The sequence below is a fragment of the Coccinella septempunctata genome, chromosome 7 (assembly GCF_907165205.1).
Source record: "Coccinella septempunctata chromosome 7, icCocSept1.1, whole genome shotgun sequence".
In the NCBI taxonomy this organism is placed as follows: domain Eukaryota; kingdom Metazoa; phylum Arthropoda; class Insecta; order Coleoptera; family Coccinellidae; genus Coccinella; species Coccinella septempunctata.
Genome location: NC_058195.1, coordinates 2,901,265 through 2,926,791, shown reverse-complemented (window position 1 = coordinate 2,926,791; position 25,527 = coordinate 2,901,265). Strand labels below are relative to the sequence as shown.

At 41.3% G+C, this 25,527-nt stretch overlaps 1 protein-coding gene across 1 annotated transcript in view; it reads right to left on the bottom strand.

Annotated features, from left to right (window-relative positions):
• Nucleotides 1-25,527, bottom strand: part of LOC123316356 (protein gustavus) — a 196,845-nt gene that overhangs the window by 133,245 nt on the left and 38,073 nt on the right. The window contains exon 3 of the mRNA XM_044902396.1: nucleotides 18,659-18,707. The gene's annotated coding sequence lies outside the window, so the exon portion shown is untranslated. The remainder of the gene's footprint in view (nucleotides 1-18,658; nucleotides 18,708-25,527) is intronic.

Here is a 25,527-nt window from a genome sequence, read left to right as displayed (position 1 = left end):
TAATTCCGGTGGTGAAGCGCGGAGTAGCAGTAGCAGTAGCAAGTAGCAGACGAAATTATTCGAAATTTTTAATTTTTCGAACTATATCGACCCGGGTCATTTTCTTGATTAATTCGAGGTCGTAGATTACGAATATGCAATTAGATTTTTCTTAGGATCAGTTTTTTAGAAAATAAATCACTTTTAATCGAAATTTTCGAAAAAATGGGTCAACTTTGAAGAGCTATAGCAGCTAGAAAAGAGGCACTGGACATATGCTGATTTTTTTTGTGATAGATTGATCATTTGCAAATGGAAAAATGTAACTTTCATTCGCCTAGAGCAAACAGTTTAGATTTTATGTTTTTTTCCGCGAAGGTCCAAAATTTCGAATTTTTCATCAACCATAACTCGAAAACTAATCCCTTCAGCAAAATTCTGTTTGCATATTCGTGATCTACGTCCTCGATTTCGTAAGTACACGAGTTTTGGTGGAAATTGGGAAGATCGAAAATTTTTCAGGTAAACACAAGTAGCAGAAATTTTTTTTCAAAATCCAAAATTTTTTTATTTTTCGAACTATATCGACCTGAGTCATTTTTTTGATTCACTTGAGGTCGTAGATTACGAATATGCAATTAGATTCTTCTTAGGATAAGTATTTTAGGAAATAAATCTCATTTAGTGAAAAATTTCGAAAAAATTGGTAAAGTTTGAGGAGCTGTAGTAGCCAGAAGAGGGGCACTGAACATATGCTGATTTTTTTAGCGATAGATTGATCTTTTGCGAATAGAACAATCAAATTTTCCTTCACCTACAGCAGACAGTTTAGATTTTATGATTTTTTCCGCGAAGGTCTAAAATTTCAAATTTTCCATCAACCATAACTCGAAAACTAATCCCTTCAGCAGAATTCTGTTTGCATATTCGTGATCTACGCCCTCGATTTAGTGAATACACGAGTTTTGGTGGAAATTGGGAAGATCGAAAATTTTTCGAATTTTCCATACATATGTATGGAAAAATTGCGATTTTTTGAAAAAAATTTTTGGTCTCCGATCGAAACCAAATTTATACTGTCGACTAATTCGAGGTCGTAGATAACGAATATGCAAACCGATATTTCAAAAAAAAATTATTTTTCAAGTTATGGTAGATGAAAAACTGTTTTTGGTAATTCCAAACGAGAAAGAGAAAAACGTTGAGAGGAGTCCTGGGCTCAGTTTTCGTGGAAAGTCCATCCATCGTTTCACGATATCTTCATTTGTCTTGAAAATATAACCAAAGTTTAAACTTTGTATTTTATCGATTTCGAAAGCTTTTTTTTATTTTCGAAAACATCTGAAAACGATAAGAAGATTCTACAGGCTTTTTCACTAGGAATACGACTGGGATCACTAGATTAAACTTGTTCTTATCTCCTGTACTTATCTTTGAAACCAATGAAGATATCGTGAAACGGTTTTCACTGATGGACTTTTCAAGAAAATCGAGCCAGAGACCCTTCAACCTATCCAGCCTGAAAGTACTAGAAACTGCCAAAATCAAGCAAATTGCTCTCTGTACCTCTAGTACACGCCCCCCACCTCTCCAATCGACCGTTTCCATCATTGTTACAGCAAGAATTTCCCCATCTCCGTCTAACCAAACGAACCTACCTATTTTTCTATTATCTCCTCTCAGATCTATCCTCTAAAATCGCAATTATTAGCCGACGCCGGTACGGAGGTTGAGGTTACCCGAATAATTGGCGTCGAGTGCTAAAAACAAACCGATCAATTGTCAAGATAACGGATTAGCGTGCAAATTCACCGGTTCGTCCGCGCGGTTCGGCGTTCCTAACAAGCGCCATCCGATGTTCCCGGTTTCGCTTTAATATCGGCTCTAGACCTTCGGAGAACACCTTACGCCTTACGCGAATCGGGAGATAATGAGAAAACCCACGCTAATAACAGTTCACTTCAGATTACGATGATTAATTTTGAAGGCTTGTTCATCAATCATCCTTCCGTCTTGCATTATCTGGCCTGTTTCGCCAAACTGGTTTGCGCTTGTATTACCCCCCGCTTGTAGTCTTGCGTTTATTGCCTCGACGCTCGTGGATTTAGGGAGTATTCGAATATTCACCCCGATTCTTGGATTCTTTCGATGAATAATAAGTATTCTATCTATGGGAGATGATTTCCTGCTGAAGCAAACCTGTTAATTATACTTTTAGTGTTCAGAAAAAGCAAAAAACGTTGTGTACAAAGAGACACTGCGATGAAAGAGCGGATGTCCTCTTGATCCATACAAATATTTTAACAGTAGATTCTAGAGTCCAATAGAAACTACACCATTTTTTCGATTCGGCCCTGATTTAAAAAAAATGTACATTATGTGGCTGACACGTTTCACTCCGGTAATAATACCTAGTTGGGGTTTGATTATTCCTACGTCAGGGCGGTGTCAGTAGGGAGTGTGTTGAAACCACAAGGATTCATTCATTCATTCATTCATTGCTGTATCCCGTTACCGGGAATTTATTTACAAAAAGACATAAAAAAGAACAGATTTATAATTTCTTGGGGCTAATTGCGACTGTATGCCCTCCTGTGACTGAAGAGACCCAACCGTGACCTACAGATCTTTCCACACTCCGGGCATGGATAGTTACCAACCAGATCTGGCCGCCGCTGTATTCTTCTCGAGTCTCCATGATAACTGTGAACCAAAGACCTCCACTGTGATCTGTCTAACGCTAGTTGTTCCCAGTTATGATTGGCATTAACTGATTATAGGGATTGATGTAGTGTATCCTTAAACCGCTTGTACTGGCCTCCTGGTTTCCGAGCTCCCTCTGTGAATTCGCCATACAGAGCTATTTTGGGGAGTCTTGTGTCTTGCATCCTCAGAATGTGGCCGCTCCATCTGAGTCGGGCCCTCGTTACTTGAGTCTCAATTGTTGTACAACTCGCGCGTTGCAAGACTTCTGCATTCGAAACTTTGTGGAACCATTTGATGTGCATTATCTGTCTTAGATGACGTTGTTGCGTTTGTTCAAGCTGTTTAATATGTCGCCTGTAGGGCGTCCAGCTTTCGCTTCCGTAAAGAAGCGTTGAGAGGACAACTGCTTTGTAAACAGCTGTCTTGGTCTTCAGATGTAGGTCGTGATTTCGAAATACTCTGTCTTTTAGCTTCCAGAATGCCCGTGATGCCGAATTGATACGGTTGTGTATTTCCGTGTCTAGGTTAGCCCTAGTATTTATGAAGCTTCCCAAGTATTCGAACTGCTCGACCTGTTCTAGGGTTTCATTCTCCAGGCTGATATGTGTTTGAAGGCTTTCTGGGGGACTTACCAGGATTTCAGTTTTGTCGATATTGAGTCTAAGGCCTAAAGCTTCGTATATATGTTTATCTCTTAGTGTGCTTTGAATTACTAAATATTCCCTCATTCTAGCACTCTGTCTGTCGGGCCTGCTAGTATAAAGGCCGGTCCGCTCTACTGGTCTTGGGCTTGTCTACTAGGTTAGTGTGGCCCGTCTCTTTCATCACCGTGTTCCTTCTCTCATAATCCACATTATGTCAGTTGCTTGTCAAGCTTTAACACGAGCGGCTCGACGAGTATAGCGACCCTTTCCTTTGATGTACCGACAAAGATCAAAGCCACTCAAGCCGTAGGCTCGTCAGGCTAGCGCGCTCGTCTTTCGGTTCGAGCTACAGTCCATATTACTCGCAAGCCACCTGAGTTACGCGAGCACGAGTAGTGTGCACCGAACTTTAAATACGAAAGAAACCGTTCGGGTTTTTTTCTTTGAGTAACTTGGGCTATATAAAAGATGAGGTAAGTAGATGTGGAAATTTAATGAACACCGGTCCATTGCAACGGAACACAATCGATACGGACGCTCTACAAAAGGGGAAAACGAAGATGAGATGGCCGCGTTAATCTAAAGCGCATTAACCTTCACCGAGAACTGGGTTCTAATCAATTTTTGCCCGAAACCATCGGCAAAAACCTCCCTATACCCGAATCCTTCCCGTCTACGAAACGCGTTAATTGAAAGAAAATTACTGTTTTTACCGACGACTCATTAGACTCTCCCGAAATTTGCGGCGTTCGGGGTTTAATCAAACGAAAAACAGGGAACAGAGTCGGAAACAACAATGCGAACGGAACTGCCTAGGGACCGCGATAATTTGAACGCGAAAGTACGCGCCATTACCGTATTTTTCCTACGACTATTCGAGCTCGATGCGAAAAGCGACCTAATTGCATCCAGGAATCGAATGGGCGACGAAACGCCTTACCGCCTGTTTTTAAACGCTTCCGCCGGTTATTTCACGATGGAAATATACGGCGATTGTCATTAGATCCAAAAAAAGGAACCTCAGTTTCAACCCACGCCGACCTGGCCCTTATTTCACTGTTGTAATCAGTACTAGCTGGCGTGAAAGCACGTTACGCACCGAAGGCAGGGAAGGAGGGACACCCCGCTCCTGCAGTGAGTACGATTTTTGGCTGGAGGATCGTCTCCCACTGCTGTGCTTGCTTTTCGACCTGCAAACCATGAGTTGTGTAATAGTGACCATTGTGTTCCTCATTTCGTAACAACGAGTGAATTTGTTTACTCGGATTTTGACTTTCAATAGTTAACACCCTAGATAGAAGAAACCTTTTCTCCGACTCAAAGCATGAAAATACTAGAAAAAAAGGAACTGTGACATTGAAAAGTCTGATTTAACTACAACGTCTTCTTATTGGCATTCTCGGTAACTTCTATAGTTTCTCAAAAGATCTTCTTCTGGCGGACACCCTGTACCCTGGTGCCGAACCGAACAATGCTCGAATAGAAACCACCGAAACGATAAACATTGAAAGCTCGAAACGCGGATCAGAATAGAAAACTTCCAGAATGAATCTGAGCGAAAATTTTCATTAAGTTCGTTATACCCACACTTCAAAACCTGCAAAAAGCATTGTGCACAGCGGAATTCAGCGTTAAAATCGACTTTTTTCGCATAGGAATCTCTGCCAAATGCTGATGAAGGACGCCAGAGAATATTATAATTCCCTCTAATGTTCACTGAAGCGTGTATTTTCGTAGTTTGCTGTGCAGTTTATTCTAACAAAGCGTGAAGAAAGCACTCGGCGAAACGATATAAATAGTATGAAGTGTAGATAATACGCCTTGTAGCTCCCAACATGATAATAAGAAAGAAAATACGTAATTTGATCCTCCGCATTACGAATTTTCATTTGAGATTTTCATCCCAAAATGAGAAAATACATATTGAAAAGTGGGTAGAATAGAACTGGCATTGAAAACTCCCCCAATTTGTATTCGGTGAACCTTGATAGGAGATAGAATTGATTGGAGGATCGTTGTTGGATGGAAATCTATCCTTGTACCAAGTTTCATGGAAAAATTTCCGAGAAAAAACCGTCGGATGGACTAAAATTTTTCATTCGTTTTTCGAAATCTGCATAACGGTAAATCTGCCAACTTTCTCTCGTGAATTACCGCTATATTAGGGCGTGTATATGCAGATATGGCCTTTCGCGTTTTCCACGTCAACGGTACCGGGTCGGGAAAACTAATTTCGCGTTTTTCCTTGGAGAATAATCAGGCGGAATTACTCTATTTTTGCGCCCGAACGTTGATTACCTTCGAAATGAAAAAGCACAAACAACTTCATCCGAAGCAGAGTCGGTAAACTCATTAACATAAGGAAAGGAAATTAGGAGGAAACGTGAGGTTTTCTTTCCGTTCCATTAACGCACTCTCGCGTTACTTCGAATGGGATTACGCGGATAATGACGTTTCATTTTGGTAAGGGTGAAACTGGAAGAAATACTTCAGTCCGCGGAGGTCCATTTACTGGTACTTCAGGCCACCTTCAGATATCTACGATTTAAAGCGAAAATAATTGTTTGGGGGGTACATTAGCACATTTTAGCCCCCTCCCCTACTTATGCACCTTCTGCCAAGAGTGAAAATATAGGATAGGACAATTCAAAGAATTGTCGTTCCATTAATGCAAGCTGGTCAGGAATCAAAGCAGGAATTTCCATAGAGGCTGAAACATATAAATGCAAACTGTAGTCCGGTTTCGGGATTATTGTCCCTCATTAGTACAGTGCAGTGTTACACATCTCAACCCGAGGACGGTATCTCTAAGCGCGGTGCAAAGACATTGTGTCCCAGTATTATTGTTATTATTTGACCCGGGGTCGTTGTGGCTCTATTAGCGATTAGATCGGGAACTACGACCATGTAGATCTTTTGTTCTCCACCCTACTCATTCATAGGAACCCAAGGAGGTCGTCAATGGTGTTGATGAAACCGACAACATCTTTTCGGAGCCTTGTGAGTATCCAGGGCTGGTTTCCCCATATGAATTGTTCTTAGGCCAGCTAGCTCTGGACACTTGCATACCATGTGTTCAACTGTTTTCGCTTCTGATAGACAGAGCCTACAAATATCATCTGCTGACTCTCCCAAACGGCACAAATGATATTTGTACTGACAGTGCCCTGTCAGCAGTCCCACCATTACCCGAAGCTCAGCTCGTGACAGTTTCAGCAGTTTTCTGGCATAGGTCGGTGAAATCATCACGAATTTATCTAACTGGTTAACACCTGTAGGTCCTGAGTCTTTCTGCGGGCTTGCAAAATACCAACATAAGGCAGCGGCCCAACAATGGAAGCTGAACAACAGAATAACTCTCTGGAGGAACACTCCAGGACTTACTCAGTCAAAGAAATTCGTGATGTTTTCACAGACCTACACCAGAAAACTGCTAAAGCTGTCACGAGCTGAGCTTCGGGTTATGGTGGGACTGCTGACAGGGCACTGTCGGTACAAATATCATTTATACCGTATGTGAGAGTCAGCAGATGATATTTGTAGGCTCTGTGTTGAACACATGTTATGCAAGTGTCCATGCAGAGCTAGCTGGCCTAAGAACGATTCATATGGGGAAACCAGTCCTGGATACTCACGAGGTGACAGCCAAGGCCCCTAAAGATGTTGTCGGTTTCATCAACACCATTGACGACCTCCTTCGGTTCCTATGAACGAGAAGGGTAGAGAACAAAAGGTCTACATGGTCGCAGTTTCCGAAAGGCTTTTACAGCTACAACTGGAAACGACGAGAACTGTATGCAAGTGCATAGGGAATGCAGAGGAACACCGAGTGGATCAGGAGTTCAACCGACAGCAAGAAGCCGAGGAGCGGCCCGAACCCTACCACCACCACGAGCCCGAAAACCTGGAAAGGGCTCCAACAGAGCTTAAACCTTTTGATCTGAGATATCTGGGATAAATGAATGTTCCTCAGCAGAGGAGAGTGAAAGCCCCAAGGCTAAAGTCATGATAATAATCCAGACTGGATCGGTGAAAACGTTCAGAGGAGTCCAGGGCTCGATTTTCATGAAAAGTCCATTGGTGGAAACCCTTGTCAAGATAACTCCGTTTGTCTTGAAGATAAAACCAAATTCTGATGGTTTGTCGATGTAGAATATGTGCCATAACTTTTTTATTTTCGAGAATATCTAAAAACGATTAATCTATCTGGAAGTAGGTACCAAAACAGCCGAAATCAATCATTTTGGGATACCCTGTACATAATTCTGTAATTACCCAACCCTGAATAACCACATTCACTTATTTTTTCGAACGACCATCACTCACCCCACCTTGGCAGAGTAAAATATCGCCATCGACCCCCAACTCGGAAGTAAAAACGTTATCGATTCTCGCCAGAATCCATCTTCCGGCAGTTCGCCAAGAATGATACGGTCCATTATTCGATCCGCGAGAAAACGAACGGTTTTTCCGGATACCCAACTACGTGGCGTCTCGAAAAAACCGCCCCTCTACGCCGCCGTCACACATTCTCCGTTTTCCGCGCCTCGCGTATCGCACACACGTCCTCGCGTGTGCCGAACCCGGAAGGCGGCGCGGCGTGGTTAAACGGAGCCTTTGTATGCGAAACAAGGGGCGAAACGCCGACCCCGTAACTCCTAGTCCCTCGATATTGCGGCCCAGCATGCCTACCCGCCGCTCCCCCCGTTCGAATTAAGTTAATTTGTATAATTTCCAGACCTCGCCGTCGGAACCGTGGATTATCCGGGCAGGCACGTGGCCTGTCGTCCACGGGCTGAAAGGGTGGACCTGGAGGGTGTAGGGAACGGTTACCGGCCACGTGAGGGTCGTATGAGGGTTTCGGAAAAAATTTTGGTTGTTCGCCTTTTTGATTTTACCCAATGGATAAGTTAGGAGTCTACATGTCTTGAAAAGTTTGTTTTGCAATCTCTAAAAGGGTGCAATCCTCACTCTATGAACAAGTCATTCGAATATTTATGGGAAATATTCGAGAAACATCACTTCAGACATCTTTTACTGGGTCACATGAGGATATCGACTCAAATCTCTTGGCGAAACCATCAGGAGTGATGCCAAACATCTTCGACTTCGAAACACCCTTTGAAACAGTCGTAGCTGACCGTCCTAGTGCAATGAGTTTCGTAAATCGTTTGGACAAAAAGTCATCCACGTGGTTTACTGATGGATCAAAATCAGAAAGGGGCACCTTCATTAGAGTATATGGACCTAATCTGAGGATCTATAAAGCCCTGGGAAGTGAATCCTCTATTTTACAGACCGAGATACTGGCTGTTCACGTATGCGCTCAGGAGTGTCTTAAAATGGACCTCAAAGAGGCGTATATCTGCCACCACGGACAGCTAGGCCACGCTGAGGTGCCTGGAATCACACTGCCAAAAGTCTCTGCTCACATGGGAGTTCCGTAATACCATAAATCAACTGGCCAGAGGCAACAAAGTGACTCTAGTATGGGAACCAGTGCGTTGTGGTGTTGAAGGAAATGAAAAAGCCGATGAACTTGCAAAAAGAACGTCCTGGTTAACCCTTGATGGACCTGAGCCTTTCTGTGGGCTTGTAAAATACCAACAATGGGAGTTGAACAACAGATAACTCTCTGGAGAAACACTCCTGGACTCATTCAGTCAAAGAAATTTGTGATGATTTCACCGACCTACACCAAAAAACTGCTAAAGCTGCCACGAGCTGAACTTCGGGTGATGGTGAGACTGCTAAGGTCCAGCAGGTGTTAACCTTGATGCTCTTGTTGCTAGTTCATCGGCTTTTTCATTTCCTTCAACACTACAATGCATTGGTTCCCATACTAGAGTCACTCTATTGTCTCTGACCAGTTGCTTTATGGTATTACGACACTCCCATGTCAGCAGAGATCTTTGGCAGTGTGATTCCAGAGACCTCAGCGTGGCCTGGCTGTCCGTGGTGGCAGATATGCGCCTCTTTGAGGTTCATTTTAAGACACTCCTGAGCGCATACGTAAACAGCCAGTGTCTCGGTCTGTGAAAAAGAAGGTTCACTTCCCAGGGCTTTAGAGACAGCTTTCTGGTATAGGAGAAGTGTTTCTCCAGTGGGTTATTCTGTTGTTCAACTCCTATTGTTGGACCATTGCCTGATATTGGTCTTTTCAAAGCCCACAGAAAAGCTCAGGTCCAGCAGGTGTTAACCTTGATGTTATTTTTGCAAGTTCATTGGTTTTCTCATTTCCTTCAACACCACAATGTCCTGGTACCCATAGAAGTAGAGTCACTTTGTCTCTGGCCAGTTGCTCTATGGTATTATGGCACTCCCATGTAAGCAGAGTGATTCCAGGAAACTCAGCGTGGTCTGGCGTGAGATATGCGCCCCTTTGAGATTCATTTTAAGACACTCCTGAGTGCAAAGCCAGTGTCTAGGTTTGTGAAATAGAGGGGTTACTTCCCAGGGCTTTAGAGATCCTCAATTTGGGTCCATATACGACAATGCCGGTGCCCCTTTCTGATTTTGATCCATCAGTAAACCACGTGGACTTCATTTTGTCCAAACGATTCACGAAACTCATTGCACTAGGACGGTCAGCCTCGATTGCCATGACATCCGAAGTCTGGAGGTATCAGAGACACCAGAAAGCGAGCAATTTTTGAGACCCTGTACATTTAGTGGCCTTCATACCGGCTTTATACATCTATCGATCCGACCGACGCTCAGCGCCGCCCGGTCATCAATCGGGCGCCGTCAAAATTTCGATTTTCATCGAATTAAGCACACCTCCATTACGCCTAATTGAGAGGCGGAAATCTGCAGCGGGCTTGACGTACCGTCCCTTCGGGGGACACCCCTTTGTCCCTCGCGGCCCTACGGCCCGTCCAGAGGGGTTGCCTACCCCATAAGCACCAATATATATATATGTGGGTTAGTATTTGAATTCGCCACGAGCAGAGTTCAACGACCGCCGTCGCTATAGAGTTGTAAAAATACGTCGTCATACCTACTCCCCCTAACGAGGCTGCTTTTTCCGATCCCCTTTTCGAATTAGGGATTAGGCGAATTGGTGGTTTTCGAGTGGGATCGATTTTTCATGTCATGTATGCGCAGAACGGGTTGTGATGCTCGTAGTGTATGGTGTAGTGAATCTACACAGAAAATCAAAAACCATTCCGATATCAAAGGAAATTTGACGCTGTCTCAAGTTTTCCAACTCTGGGACCTTGTGCTTACTTGGGGTTGGACGTAAAACCACGAAATTTTCCCCATAACTGCAGCAACGTTATGAAATCAATTTTGTTTGTGGCGTTCTAGAGAAATTCTTCTTGGGTGATGGTGCTGACTGTAGTTTTCTGTAACTTTCTACTGCTACTACTGCCTCTGTAGCTTATCCCTCTAGGAGAATCATCAAAACCGATAGCATTGCTTCCAGGGTCTTTTTTTGAGTGGTCCACGTAGACTGCATGGAATATAGCTACGCTTGACTCCATACGAGTCGCCATATGCAGCAAGGAACCTCCATCAATGCGTTTTTTGTCGCCGAGGTCTTCTTCATTGGCACTCAAGCCTTTGATTTAGTGATTTCACGCATTCCTGCTTCTGTGAAGAAGGACATGGGTAATGGGGCTCAGATGCAGAGCCCCCATCAGAGCTATTTTAGAAACTGCGCCATCTACAGCTCGACCTTCAACTGTAGAGTTGCAATGAACTGCAGTATCTGAGAGGTTTTCAAGGATTTCTCGTCCAAGATATTCTTTGCGTAGGCTTGCAATGGCGAGGTGAACAGGAGTTTCATCATCTTCCCCACAGCATCCACACTTGTCAGTTTTTGATAAGGACTTTCTCATCATATGCTTCCTAAGGCAACCATGCCCTGTGAGGAAGCCAGTGAGGAGGCGTACCTTATATCCTTACTCAGAACCAAATACTTCTTGGATCTTGCAATTTCAGAATCCCTAAGGAACTTTTTGGATTGATCCATTCATGGTAGATAACTCCAGAGTGTTCCTCGTTTCTCCCATCTCCAGGATCTCTGGGACAGTTACTAGCGCTTGTGCTTCCTTTCTTTCGAGTGTGTTGGCTTCCTCTATTCCTTTGATTCCAGAGTGACCTGAAACGTAGACTGAAGAGACCTTGTCTATTTCATTGAGTATCCTACGGCACTCCCATGTCAGTTTTCAGTAGATGACATAGGAGTTCAGTGCTTTGATAGCTGCTTGACTATCAAAGTGGATCACTACTTGATAGTAACTTCCCAGCATCTCTCAATTGCTAGTTTTTCTACTTGAAAAACACTCGAGCAGAGGGTTTTTGAACCATCTGTTCATCATTTAATGGTTTCAACTCTGAAATTTTGGGAAGTGTATTCCTTTTCGTATTTCCAAAGTTAGCAGAGGTTCCAACAGGTTGAAAACTCCTTAGCAACCTGTAGAAGTTTCCTCGACAGCAGTTCCTTGGTTTCTGACTGACATAACACTAGTTAGCCGAAGAATTGTTCATAGTTCGTGTTACGAAGGCTTACCAGTCACACTTCAGCTTGAATCCGAGATTAGCTGAAGTTACGAAAAGGCTTTCTCCTCTAATCCTTCATGGTGCAAAAACCCACTGATGGAACTGACAGAACCAGAAGACCATCACACTCCTGATTCCTTTCTTCTGAGAAACTCTTATAAAATTTGCGAAAGTAAACAAATGTGCAATTATGCAAAGTGAAACATCAAGATAGGTCGCTAATGAAAGACCTTCAATTCACCGTCGACCACCCATCAATTCAACCGTCATCATTGAAACAATACAATCTGAATATCTCCGTAATAACATCGGACAATTGATAAATAATTGTATTATATTCCCTTCGATCGCGCAAAGTACTCTCCGCGCCAGATGAAATTAAGCGAATTCCACAACGATCAATCCTGACATTTACGCGAATTCCGCGAATTACCTCACTTCTTGTTAATCAACCGCTATTTTGTTGTCCGTAGTAATTTTCGGTTTGTTCCCCGACGAATAAATGCATATTTTAACCGTTGGAAAAACGGACGCCGCTGACGCGCGGGGTTTGTTTGGCGCTAATAACAAATGTAATTTTTTTCGGCGCTCCCACGACCAACGCTTGAATTTTGATGAAGCCGCGTAAATGAGTTGGGGCACGGCATTTCGGAGGCTCGGTGATGAATCCGGGGAGGAAGCTGGTCCTGAACTGAGGAATTATCGCCATTTGGCAATCATTTTGATCGGTATGATACGAAACGCTGAAGTGCCACACAAAAAAAACTTCCAAATATACAATTTCGACTTGCAAGTCGGAATTCTGAGATACAAGTCGGAATTCTGAGATACAAGTCGAAATTCTGAGATACAAGTCGAAATTCTGAGATACAAGTCGGAATTCTGAGATACAAGTCGGAATTCTGAGATACAAGTCGGAATTCTGAGATACAAGTCGGAATTCTGAGATACAAGTCGGAATTCTGAGATACAAGTCGGAATTCTGAGATACAAGTCGGAATTCTGAGATACAAGTCAGAATTCCGACTTGAAAGTCGGAATTTTGAGATGCAAGTCGGAATTCTGATATACAAGTCGGAATTCTGAGTTACAAGTCGGAATTCTGAGATACAAGTCGGAATTCTGAGTTACAAGTCGGAATTCTGAGATACAAGTCAGAATTCCGACTTGTAAGTCGGAATTTTGAGATGCAAGTCGGACTTCTGATATACAAGTCGGAATTCTGAGTTACAAGTCGGAATTCTGAGATGCAAGTCGGAATACTGAGATACAAGTCAGAATTCTGAGATACAAGTCAGAATTCCGACTTGTAAGTCGGAATTTTGAGATGCAAGGCAGAAGGAGGGCTAAAATAGGTCTAATGACTTTTGTTTTTCTGCATTTGATCCGTAAATGTGTTTTTGGCTTCTTGGAGGAATTTTGCATGAACGAAATGATATTCTATTTTTCTCTTCGGTTGCACCATAGCTGAGCTGTCCAAAGCTTCGTGCTCAGTGCTTGTGAAAGCACTTGGAGTATTTTTGTACTCCCGAGAGTTATGCTCCTGGGAACTTTTCAAAACCTTTTCTTAGTGATTGGTGATTCGAGCACTTTATCGATTTTCCTACATCCAGTTTCATAATCAAGTTCAAAGTCACTTTAAGTTTCGTTTAGTGTCAGTTTCGGTAGGGTTGAAGAAAAGCTTTGAAATTGAAGGGGCTTTAAGTTTGATTATTAAATTGGCCTTTAGTCCGTAGTTATCCCTATAAAGTGCTCGCGAGAGGCGTTCGGAAATCATGTCAAAACACGAAGAAGCGATGGACTTATTGTCACTCTACGAGCATATATGGATACTACAGATATATTATATATTATCATATTATCCTGATTCCCCGTAGGTAACGACGAACCTCTCAGAAGCTCTGTGAACTTGTCAGAATCAATAACGTCCGTTGAAACTTTTGAAAGAAAAGAGATAGGGTAGGCGTAGGTTAAGGGTCCAAATGTGCCTATACATGGCTTAAATGAAACAAATCTGCTTTACAGAGGGCATTTTGCTCACGTGATTCGGCAACAATCTAATGCAACAAAGCAAATGTCATTCGACCAATTCTGGCTCCACTACTGTCTTGCATCTCAGAATTCTGACTTGTATCTCAGAATTCCGACTTGTATCTCAGAATTCCGACTTGTAACTCAGAATTCCGACTTGTATCTCAGAATTCCGACTTGTAACTCAGAATTCTGACTTAGCAAGTCGGAATTATACATTTGGATTATTTTTTTTGTGTGGCTCTTCAGCGCTTTCGTAATATGAAGATGAGAAGGTTTCAAATTCACGTAAAGCATAATCAGTTCAGTGAAAATTTTCATTTGGCTTCTAAGTTTGAGTTCAGTTCTTGTTGCAAAAGTTTCACAGTTCTGCGTGATGGGTTGGGGAACAAGAAAACCATTTCTTTAGGTTGATGACTGCAGTGAGCCAGAACTCGCTTCGCTAAACTACTGATGGTCCGGCTCTGAACGCGCATAGATATCGTCTCCATTCCTCCACTATCCATAATATTTATCGGAGGCTATATTCGGCGGTTGGCCGTTTTCGCCAAGTTTCGATAAACAAAATCCGACCCTTCGCAGTGTTGTGATTTCCACGTCGAAGTTCGTCTCGAGTTATCCTTTCAGCCGCAGGGACTGCCGACTGATCCCGCTGGCCGACAATCCAATATTCCCGGAATTATGCATTATATCTCGTGAACAATAATCGAGAAGGCCGATCTCGCAGGATCGTTCGGACCCTCGTCAATTTGCGAAGTCGAATTCGGGTGGACGTAGGTTTCTCTGGACGCCGCGAAGCCGAGGTCCAAGGTCGCGGTCGGTGCAGTCCCACCTTTAAGGTTCGAAGGGGATCAGGCGAATTTCGACGGCGGTTTACGCCCGGGGGTATACGTTATTGATGGCCTGGATGGTTGGCCAATTTATACGGGACGTTTTCTGAGGGAAATCGAAGTTGCAGGACGCGTTGACCGCAGAATATGGTACGGCTAAACCGTTTTTGCCCCGATACAAGTATACTGTTGTTGTGGGGGTTTGTTGGTTGAAGGTCAGCCTTTCAGACCTACATCCGTCGCCATACGAGGATGTATTGATATCTAGTTAGCCTAGACCAGTTCCATGCATAACAATCTTGCCTTACAATAGCAACGAACAATAACTCATTACAAGTGTCAGTGTGAAGTTTGAGGTCTAAGAAGTAAACAAGAGTTACGCAATAAATTGAAAGAAAGAAGATGTCCACCGAAATTGAAAATCGAAAAATTGGAGTATCGAGCCATCATCAAGTACTTGTATTTAGAAGGGTTGAGAGGTAAGCAGATTTACGAAGATATGCTTAATACCCTTGGTGATCAATGTCCTTCGTATGCGTCCGTGAAAAATTGGACTACAAGCTTCAAAAGAGTTAAATTTTCCATTGAAGATTATGACCGATCGGGAAGGCCAGTTTCTGTGTCAGTCCCCGAATAACGATGCAGTTCATGACAGATTTTATCTGACCGTCGAATTGGGCTAAGACGGATATCTGAAGCACTGAATATTTCATACGAACGCGTTCATCATATAGTTCAGGTCAATTTGGACATGAGAAAAATTGCTGCTAAATGGACCCCCAAATGTTTGAATGTTGACCAAAAGCGTGCAAGGGTAGAAGCATCGCGTTCGATCTGTGCTCGATTTGAAAACGATGTAGACTTCTTAAACCGAATTGTTACTATGGATGAGACTTGGGTACATTTCTACGATCCAGAAACAAAGCAACAATCGATGGAATGGTGACACTCTGGTTCCCCAAGACCTAAGAAGTTTCGTGTCCAAAAATCTGCTGGAAAAGTTCTTGCTTCAGTTTTTCGGGATTTCCATGGAGTAATCATGATTGATTTCTTCGATGAGGGTAGAACAATAACCGGAGATTACTGTTCGACATTACTGACCACTCTAGGGGAACAAATTAAAGAGAAAAGACGCGGAAAGCTATCCAAAGGTGTTTTGTTTTGTAGGACAACGCCCTTGCACACAAATCTCATGTTGCCATGCAAAAAATTCGTGATTTTGGGTTTGAATCACTAGAACACCTTCCTGGTTGACCAGATTTAGCTCCATCCGACTATCATTTCTTTCCTCAACTGAGAAAAAGTGTAAAAGGTCGTAAATTTTCTTCCAACGAGGAGGTGATGAAAGCTGTGGAGGTCTGGTTTGCAGAGCAAGAAGAAACATTTAATTTAGAAAGGTCTAGAGACGTTGCAGGTCCGCTGTAATGAATGTATCAAATCAAGAGGAGAATATGTTGAGTAATAAAATATTTTGAAATTCAAATTTTGTTTGGCTCTATAGTAGCCGGATTGCCTAAAAATAGACAAGATAATACCATTTTTCAGGGGGGGGGATTAGTCTGCTCCCGATAATTATAGAGTATTTTGAGAGAAATCAACTTTTTTTATCTTCGCAGTTCGGCTTCAGGAAGAAAAAGTCGACAACCGATGCTATATTGAGTATATACCAGTTTGTTTTAGATTGTTTTGAATCAGGAGAGGGTACCTTGTCGCTGTTTTTAGATTTAACTAAGGCGTTCGACTGTGTACCTCATGCAGCATTATTGGCTAAGCTACGGAGATATGGTTTGTGTGAGAGTAGTTGTAGGTTGGTTCAATCATTTTTGTCTGATCGATTACAAAGAGTATTCGTTTATAATAAGTGGTCACAAAAAACCAAAAATACTATTGGAGTACCACAAGGTTCGATATTGGGACCTAAGAATTTTTCAATATACCCTCGTATATATAGCAAAGACGTTTTGTAGTTGATACGAAAACGATTCGAAGCCCAATTTTTCCCAGCTGTTACGGTTACACGTCCGCCATTCAATTCCGCGTTGTTCGCATTGCACCCCTTCTGAACTTTCGAATTTCGGACGAGGCGCCGCGACGCCCGTCCGCTTTTTGCGGCCCCTCCCAAAAATTCGATAAACCGGACCCCCGTCGTCGTGCGGTTGCGATCCTGGTGTGGCGACAGGGCCCACGCAAACCGGCCTCCGCGGGCCCGGCCGCGCGGGGGCGTGAAACCGTATCATAACGCCGCCGCCGCGTTTGTTTGCATAATTGAATTGTCCGCGTTTTTACGAATCCTCGGATCAGATGAAATCTCGTTTCTATCAATACTGGAGACGTCGTTTTCGACGTTGAAAGGGACGATAGGGAAGAAAAATAGCTGTAAATGTGTCACGAGGTTTGCTGATTGTTTCTACCCCTAAATAATCGACATTCGGAAAAATTCCAAGTCGCACTACTTGAAGGGATGCCTTTTCGATCCAGAAACAAAGCAACAACCGATGGAATGGCGACACTCTGGTTCTCCAAGACCTAAGAAGTTTCGTGTTCAAAAGTCTGCTGGAAAAGTTCTTGCTTCAGTTTTTTTGGATTGACGTGGAGTAATCATGCTTGATTTTTTGGATAAGGGTAGAACAATAACCGGAGGTTACTATTCGACATTACTGACCACTCTACGGGTAAAAATTAAAGAGAAAAGACGCGGAAAGCTATTCAAAGGTGTTTTGTTTATGCGGGACAACGCCCTTGCACACAAATCCCATGTTGCTATGCAAAAAATTCGTGATTTATTGTTTGAATTACTTAAAGGGATGCCTTTTCGATCCAGAAACAAAGCAACAATCGATGGAATGGCGACATTCTGGTTCTCCAAGACCTAAGAAGTTTCGTGTCCAAAAATCTGGTGAAAAAGTTCTTGCTTCAGTTTTTTGGATTGCCATGGAGTAATCATGATTGATTTTTTGGATACGGGTAGAACAGTAACCGGAGATTACTATTCGACGTTACTGACCACTCTACGGGAAAAATTAAAGAGAAAAGACGCAGAAAGCTATCCAAAGGTGTTTTGTTTCTGCAGGACAACGCCCCTGCACACAAATCTCATGTTGCCATGCAAAAAATTCTTTATTACTTAAAGGGATGCCTTTTCGTGGTCAACTCTTGGATCACTGAGTTTATTCCTGCCGTATACTGCAACGTTGTATGTTTGTATACCGATTTCAAAGATAATGTTGAAAATATGGGATTCACGATGTATAAGAGAGAAACAGCTAGTTGTAAAATCGACTAGAAGTGTTAAACTTGGATGGATGAAGCTCTGAACAAGAGTGATTGGTCAAACTTCCATCGGTCTAGTTGAAGATTTGATGATCTGTAGCGTATATCTTGGACCGGTTGACTGGCTTATCAGAGCTGTCTTTCTTATGCATTAACACTATGTTTACGGTTCAACTATTTTCAGCCAGCTTCAACTAGGTGGGGCATCTTGACACCTTGACCATTTTGAGTTCTTCGGAGAAACAAATCTGATGAGGACTATACTTAAAATAGCATTGCAACGCAATTTAAAACCACAATCTACGAGATGATTAAAAAAAAAACGAGCTACTGGACAAACACGCAAAAAAAATATATCCAAGAAAAATGGAGATCTCGAAGAAAAAATCTAGAAACAATGTAAATTGTGGATATCAAAACCTGAAGTTTTAAAATAAAAAGAAATGAGGGTATAAACAAATGAAAATTCATGACATGGCAGTGCCACATATGACACTAAAGATATACCATCAAAATATTGATATTAAAATAAAATAAGATTAAAAAATGTTACAGAAAATTTTGTAATGATATTCGAGATAAATGCAAACCACTCAAAGAAACGTCCATTTCTGTTTCAAACTAGAAACTCTCAAGGAACTATTCTAACTTTGCTGTTATCAAAACTGACCAATTCATTATTTGACTCACCTTATTTGCTATGAACCGATGATGTCAGGAGAAGCGCCGTTTTCATAATCTGAAAAAAAAGGAAAAACATTAGTAAAGGAATATTCGTTGAGCTGGGTGCAGAATAGATCATGAAAGTGGTGAATTTCATCCGAAATCATTCTACCTTACATGCAAGAAATTCAGAATTTTCAAAGGCCCTTTACGTGAGCTGTCTATAAAGGTACTCATGCCTCTTCTACTTGTATGAAAATTCAAGTTGGTCCATTTTGCAGTTTCACTCATATAATGAACAGTTCAACAGATCTAGCCACACACAATCGTGCGTGGTATGTGCAGGGTATCCCAAAGTGCTGGTTTCTGGTACTTCTAGACTAGATGGGAAAAACGTTGAAAGGAGTTAACTCCTTCATTTGTCTGGAAGATATAACCAAATCTCTGTATTTTGTCGATTTGGAAAATGTGCCATAGCTTCTTTATTGTCGATAATACCTAAAAACGATAAAAACATTCAACAGGCACTTTTTCACTGGGCACATTTGTTGACAGTTGAATCGAAGTGTTATGCATCTGAATCAATTTCTTATATCACATTTATGCTTCCATATTGATGCATTCTCCGTTTTACCATTTATCCAATAATCTATGTATCAACATAGACCCTTCACTTCTGGAAAACGTCGTAAACAATCTGAATAAATAGAGATAACTACCTTCCTCTTAGACGGTAAAAATATGGGCAATTCAGGTCATTAAACATATTTATCCTTCCATACAAGTCCTGGCAGCCTGCAAGCCGACCATTCGCCAAAGAAACCTCCAATGACGAAATTGATCGAAATGCATGGGTAGGTATTGTTCAGCGACAGTAATCGCGTTATATCTAAGTAATCAGAACTGACCCGTGGGCCAGTTATTAGAGCGCTTTCTTTCACCTTGTCATCGGGCATGTCCTTCGCCCACATTCCTTTTTTTTTTCGTCGAGCCACAACGTTCGTAGTTTCTCCGGTAAAGCGCCAGCGAGCTCCGATTTATGAGTTTATGGGTTCGGACAGGGCGCGACTGAAAATGGCGTAATGAGGCGTATTTCAAAATCGATCCCAGGCTCATTTTGAGACCCAGGACTGCTCTGGTGTCGAGAAAAAAAATTCGTTCTCGTTTTATCGATATATGGGGAACTCTCTTCAACTAAATTGACAATTATCTATACTTCCCAAGTGAAATTGAAGGTAGAACACCCAGTTTCAATGGATTTAATGCCCGGTTTCACCAACGATCCCTAAACAAGCCCCTAGCTAACTATTCCTTAGCTTTAGGGGGTGCCTAACTTAACAGCTCAATATAAACTCGTTTTCACCGTACGAGGGTACATATTGTTAATGAATACTTATCTAGGGATGGCTAGGAACGCGTAGCTACAAAATCTGGCTACGAGGTTCATCGAGTCTCATGATTCTTTATGTTTTGAGAACAAATTTCCGTTTATATTCTCCTGAAATGTTTCAATGTCTTATGCTCCAAATTCATTGTTTCTCTGCCCATTTTTTTGTTCAATCTAACTTCCCAAACAATCGCGTCTTCAAATAAACACATGAATTCCAAACCATCCCCTCGAATTTGATGATTGGGATCTCGAAGTAGCGATACTTTCCACAAATTCATCACTAAAAATACTATAGGTCCTTTCGTTTGCATAAAAAGTGTAGCACTTTTCTACACTCGATTTTAGTACTCGTTTGCTGATTGAATTTACTCCAAACGATACCTAAATTTCAAGGGATACCTAAGCTCATTTAAGTGACACTTAGCTCCGATTTCATTTTCACGAACGTTTTGGGGAACTCTTAAATGCTAGGGGACACCCTAAATTATAAAGACCCCTAAGTCGATCCCCTATCAAATCCCTAATAAAGTGACAGCAGATTTGACATATCTACGATACGCAAAAAGAATTTTTTTTGAGAAATAAGGTCCTTTCGTTTGCATACACTTTTTATGCAAACGAAAGAACCTTATTTCCCGAAAAAAATTCTTTTTGCGTATCGTAGATATGTCAAATCCGCTGTCACTTTATTGGGGATTTGATAGGGTATCGACTTCATAATTTAAGGTGTCCCCTAGCATTTAGGAGTTCCCTAAACGTTCGTGAAAATGAAATCGGACCTAAGTGTCACTTAAATAGGCTTAGGTATCCCTTCAAATTTAGGTATCGTTGGTGAGAACTCGCTCAGGACACATGCAAGTGATCGATCAAAGTTGAGGAGAAGTGAGGAAAAAAAAGGAACAAATAAGGGCATTCAGAAAAACGTCCAGGCATACATTTAGGTAATAATATTCAATTAAGCTAGTAATGAATCAGTGCAGAGAGACTGAAACATATAAACACAAACTGTAGATCGGTTTCGGATCATTGTACCTCATCAGTACATTGCAATGTTACACATCTCAACCGGAGCATACACTTATTGGTTATCCCATCCCTGATATAGCACTGAACTCCCATGTCATCGACTCTGGAGGAATTTTACAGGAATGGATCATTCCAAAAAGTTTAAACTGCAAGTATTTGGATCTGAGTAAGAATTAGTTAGTTAGTTCACCGGCTTGTGCACAGTCCCCATGGGAAGCATATGATGAGAATGGGCTTCCCAGAAACTGATGAGTGTGGAATCTGTGGAGAAGAGGAAGGAACTCCTGTGCACTTGGTTACAGAGAACCTTGCCATTGTGAGACTGCGTCAGGAAGGTCTTGGACTAGAAAAATATAGGACTTGAAGTCCCCTCGTACACTGGAGTCCATTGGAGCTGGAGGGTGAGATGTAGATGTAAGGTCCACAGGTGGAAAACAACCCCCTCACCAATACAAGACGAAAAAACAATGGCGCACCCAATGAAATAGCCGTGTTATCGCAAAACAACATCTGATCTAGTGTCCCATGCATGTTACCTCATCGCGAACGTTTACAACAAAACGTAGCCGTTTTCGCAACACGTATCCACAATAAATTATTCCGAAAAATCGAACAAAAGGGTATTGTTCACGTCGATTCGGCTTTTGTTCAGTTTTCCGCATGAATTCTCCGTTCTTAACGTTTGGAAAGGTTCTTTTAAATTCTAGCAGTTTCGTAACGCGACTGCGGCAGCTTTCCCATTATATATCTTTCGAACTTCAAGATCGCAGTCGGCCGTTGTTTAACGTTCGATTAAGTGTTTAAATACCAATTATTAATGGCTTTTATTATGGTCTCGAATTAAATGTCAGACGGGTGAAAAATTCGAACGAAGCAATGAAATAACAAACTGGGCGAATAATATAATATAATGTGTTATATTACCTAATATGGACGCCGCCGGTCGATCGAATAAGGGGCAAGGCCGTACTTACGACAGACCGTTAATCACCACCTTTTTTTTTTCGCTAATTGTACTGGTATTTCGATATTATTTTTACGCACTTTTCGGCGAACGGTCCCAAATTGACGGACGGCGGTACGGTGAATGAGAGTTGATGTAATTCCGGAGTGAATTGCCCGTATTTTTTTCCGCAACAACAGTCTGTCACCTGCGGGGATACGATGTCGACATTTTCGAATGGGAAATGTTCGAGAATGCTGTTTTTGTCGAATTGTTTTCGCGGATGTATTTACGATCGTATCAAGGTCGGTCGAACTTTGTTCTGATCCATTTATTTCAAAATTAACAAGTTATGCTTATTTGACTATGGTCTGCGTTCACTTTCAGCTGAATCCTGACATAGACACAGTTTAAAAAACTAACAGAGGGTTTCATAAAACTTTGATTGTCGGATTTGACAGTCACTCAAACCTGTCACAATCACTGAAACCTTTTCGTTTCTGAATATATTGTAGAAGTAGCAATTGAGAATACTTGAATGGACGTATGATCGTCATAATTTGATGATATGAGAAGGATATTCCGAATGATCATGACTGAATTGATTGAAAACAAATTGACGTCTATGCGTCAATCAAGCGTTGATTCCCCGATCAAGCTTTATGAAACCCGGGGTAACTCTACAGGATATCCCAAATTGCTTGATGTATTTACCAGAAACAGCCATAATCAAACAATTTGGGATACTCTGTACAAGTATGTCTCTGAAGCACGCGTAACTGAGCTAGCCAGTGCTTTCTATAGGTACTTATCAAAGCTATCTTCTTCTTTTTCCAGTGCTACACCCTCTAAGAATATTGGTTACCACATTCTTCCATCCAGTCCTTTCCACATCTGTTCTGATGTGGTGGTTAGTGTGGTTCATGGCCTAAGATTGTGAAGTAGCAATTATTCAGAATCATGGAATGGAGGTATACAGGGTGAGTCTTCGATGTATTTACGATCGTGTCAAGGTCGGTTGAACTTTGTTCTGATCCATTTATTTCAAAATTAACAAGTTATGCTTATTTGACAATGGTCTGCGTTCACTTTCAGCTGAATCTTGACATAGACACAGTTTAAAAAACTATCAGAGGGTTTCATAAAACTTTGATTGTCGGATTTGACAGTCACTCAAACCTGTCGCAGTCACTGAAACCTTTTCGTTTCTGAATATATTGAAGAAGTAGCAATTGAGAATAATTGAATGGACGTATGAACATCATAATTTGATGATATGAGAAGGATATTCCGAATGATCATGACTGAATTGATTGAAAACAAATTGACGTCTATGCGTCAATCAAGCGTTGATTCCCCGATCAAGCTTTATGAAACCCGGGGTAACTGTACAGCATATCCCAAATTCCTTGATGTATTTACCAGAAACAGCCATAATCAAACAATTTGGGATACTCTGTACAAGTATGTCTCTGAAGCACGCGTAACTGAGCTAGCCAGTGCTTTCTATAGGTACTTATCAAAGCTATCTTCTTCTTTTTCCAGTGCTACACCTTCTAAGAATATTGGTTACCACATTCTTCCATCCAGTCCTTCCACATCTGTTCTGATGTGGTGGTTAGTGTGGTTCATGGCCTAAGATTGTGAAGTAGCAATTATTCAGAATCATGGAATGGAGGTATACAGGGTGAGTCTTCGATATATTTACGATCGTATCAAGATCGGTTGAATTCTGTTCTGATCCATTTATTTACCCATTAACATGTTATGCTTATTTGACTATGGACTGCGTTCACTTTCAGCTGAATCTTGACATAGACACAGTTTAAAAAACTAACAGAGGGTTTCATAAAACTTCGATTGTCAGATTTGACAGTCACTCAAACCTGTCACAGTCACCGAAACCTTTTCGTTTCTGAATATATTGAAGAAGTATCAATTGAGAATAATTGAATGGACGTATGAACATCATAATTTGATGATATGAGAAGGATATTCCGAATGATCATGACTGAATTATCGATTGAAAACAAATTGACGTCTACGCGTCAATCAAGCGTTGATTCCCCGATCAAGCTTTATGAAACCAGTGGTAACTGTACAGGATATCCCAAATTCCTCGATGTATTTACCAGAAACAGCCATAATCAAGTAATTTGGGATACTCTGTACAAGTATGTCTCTGAAGCACGCGTAACTGAGCTAGCCAATGCTTTATATAGGTACTTATCAAAGCTATCTTCTTCTTTTTCCAGTGCTACACCCTCTAAGATTATTGGTTACCACATTCTTCCATCCAGTCCTTCCACATCTGTTCTGATGTGGTGGTTAGTGTGGTTCATGGCCTAAGATTGTGAAGTAGCAATTATTCAGAATCATGGAATGGAGGTATACAGGGTGAGTCTTCGCAATGTCGTTCCTAGAGTATAGGCCGTCCGCGTCAGCCTAAGATTTAGTCGCTCCTTTTCCTACACATATAATTGAAGAAAAGACACAGAAAAGTAAAAACAGCATACTGATTTATTTCCCAAAATAGTGATCCTAGGAAAAATCTAATTGCATATTCCTGTTCTACGACCTCGAATTAGTCGGTAAAATGACACGGGTCGATATAGCTAAATGTATAATTTTTTGTTCGCGGGTAAACACAAGTAGCAAACGAAATTATTCGAAATTTTTTATTTTTCGAACTATATCAATTGGGGTCATTTTTTCGAATAACTTGAGGTCGTAGATTACGAATATGCAATTAGATTTTTCCTAGAGTTAGTATTTCAGGATATAAATCTCATTTATTGAAAAATTTCGAAAAAATTGGTGAATTTCGAGGAGCTGTAGCAGCCAGAAAAGAGGCAATGGACATAAGCTGATTTTTTGGTGATAGATTTATCCTTTGCAAAAAGAAAAACCTAACTTTTATTCACCTATCGCGAACAGTTCAGATTTTATGATTTTTTCCGCGAAGGTCCAAAATTTCCAATTTTCCATCTACCATAACTTGAAAACTAATCATTTCAGCGAAATTCTGTTTGCATATTCGTGATCTACGCCCTCGATTTAGTAAATGAACAAGTTTTGGTGAAAATTGGGAAGATCGAAAATTTTTCCAAATTTTCCATACATATGCATGGAAAAATTGCGATTTTTAAAAAAAAATTCTTGGTCTCCGATCGAAACCAAAATTATACTGTCGACTAATTTGATGACGTAGATAACGAAAATGCAAACAGATATTTTTAAAAAAATTTATTTTTCAAGTTATGGGCGATGAAAAATTTGAAAATTTGGACCTGCGCGAAAAAAATCATAAAATCGAAACTATGCGCGGTAGATGGATGAAAATTCAAATGTTTCCATACAGAAAGGATAAATCTATCATCGAAAAAATCAGCATATGTCTTAGTCTCTTTTTTTGGCTGCTACAGCTCCTCAAAGTTGACCAATTTTTTCGAAATTTTCTACTAAAAGATTGATTTCCTGAAATACTGATCCTACAAAAAATCAAATTGCATATTCGTAATCTACGACCTCGAATTA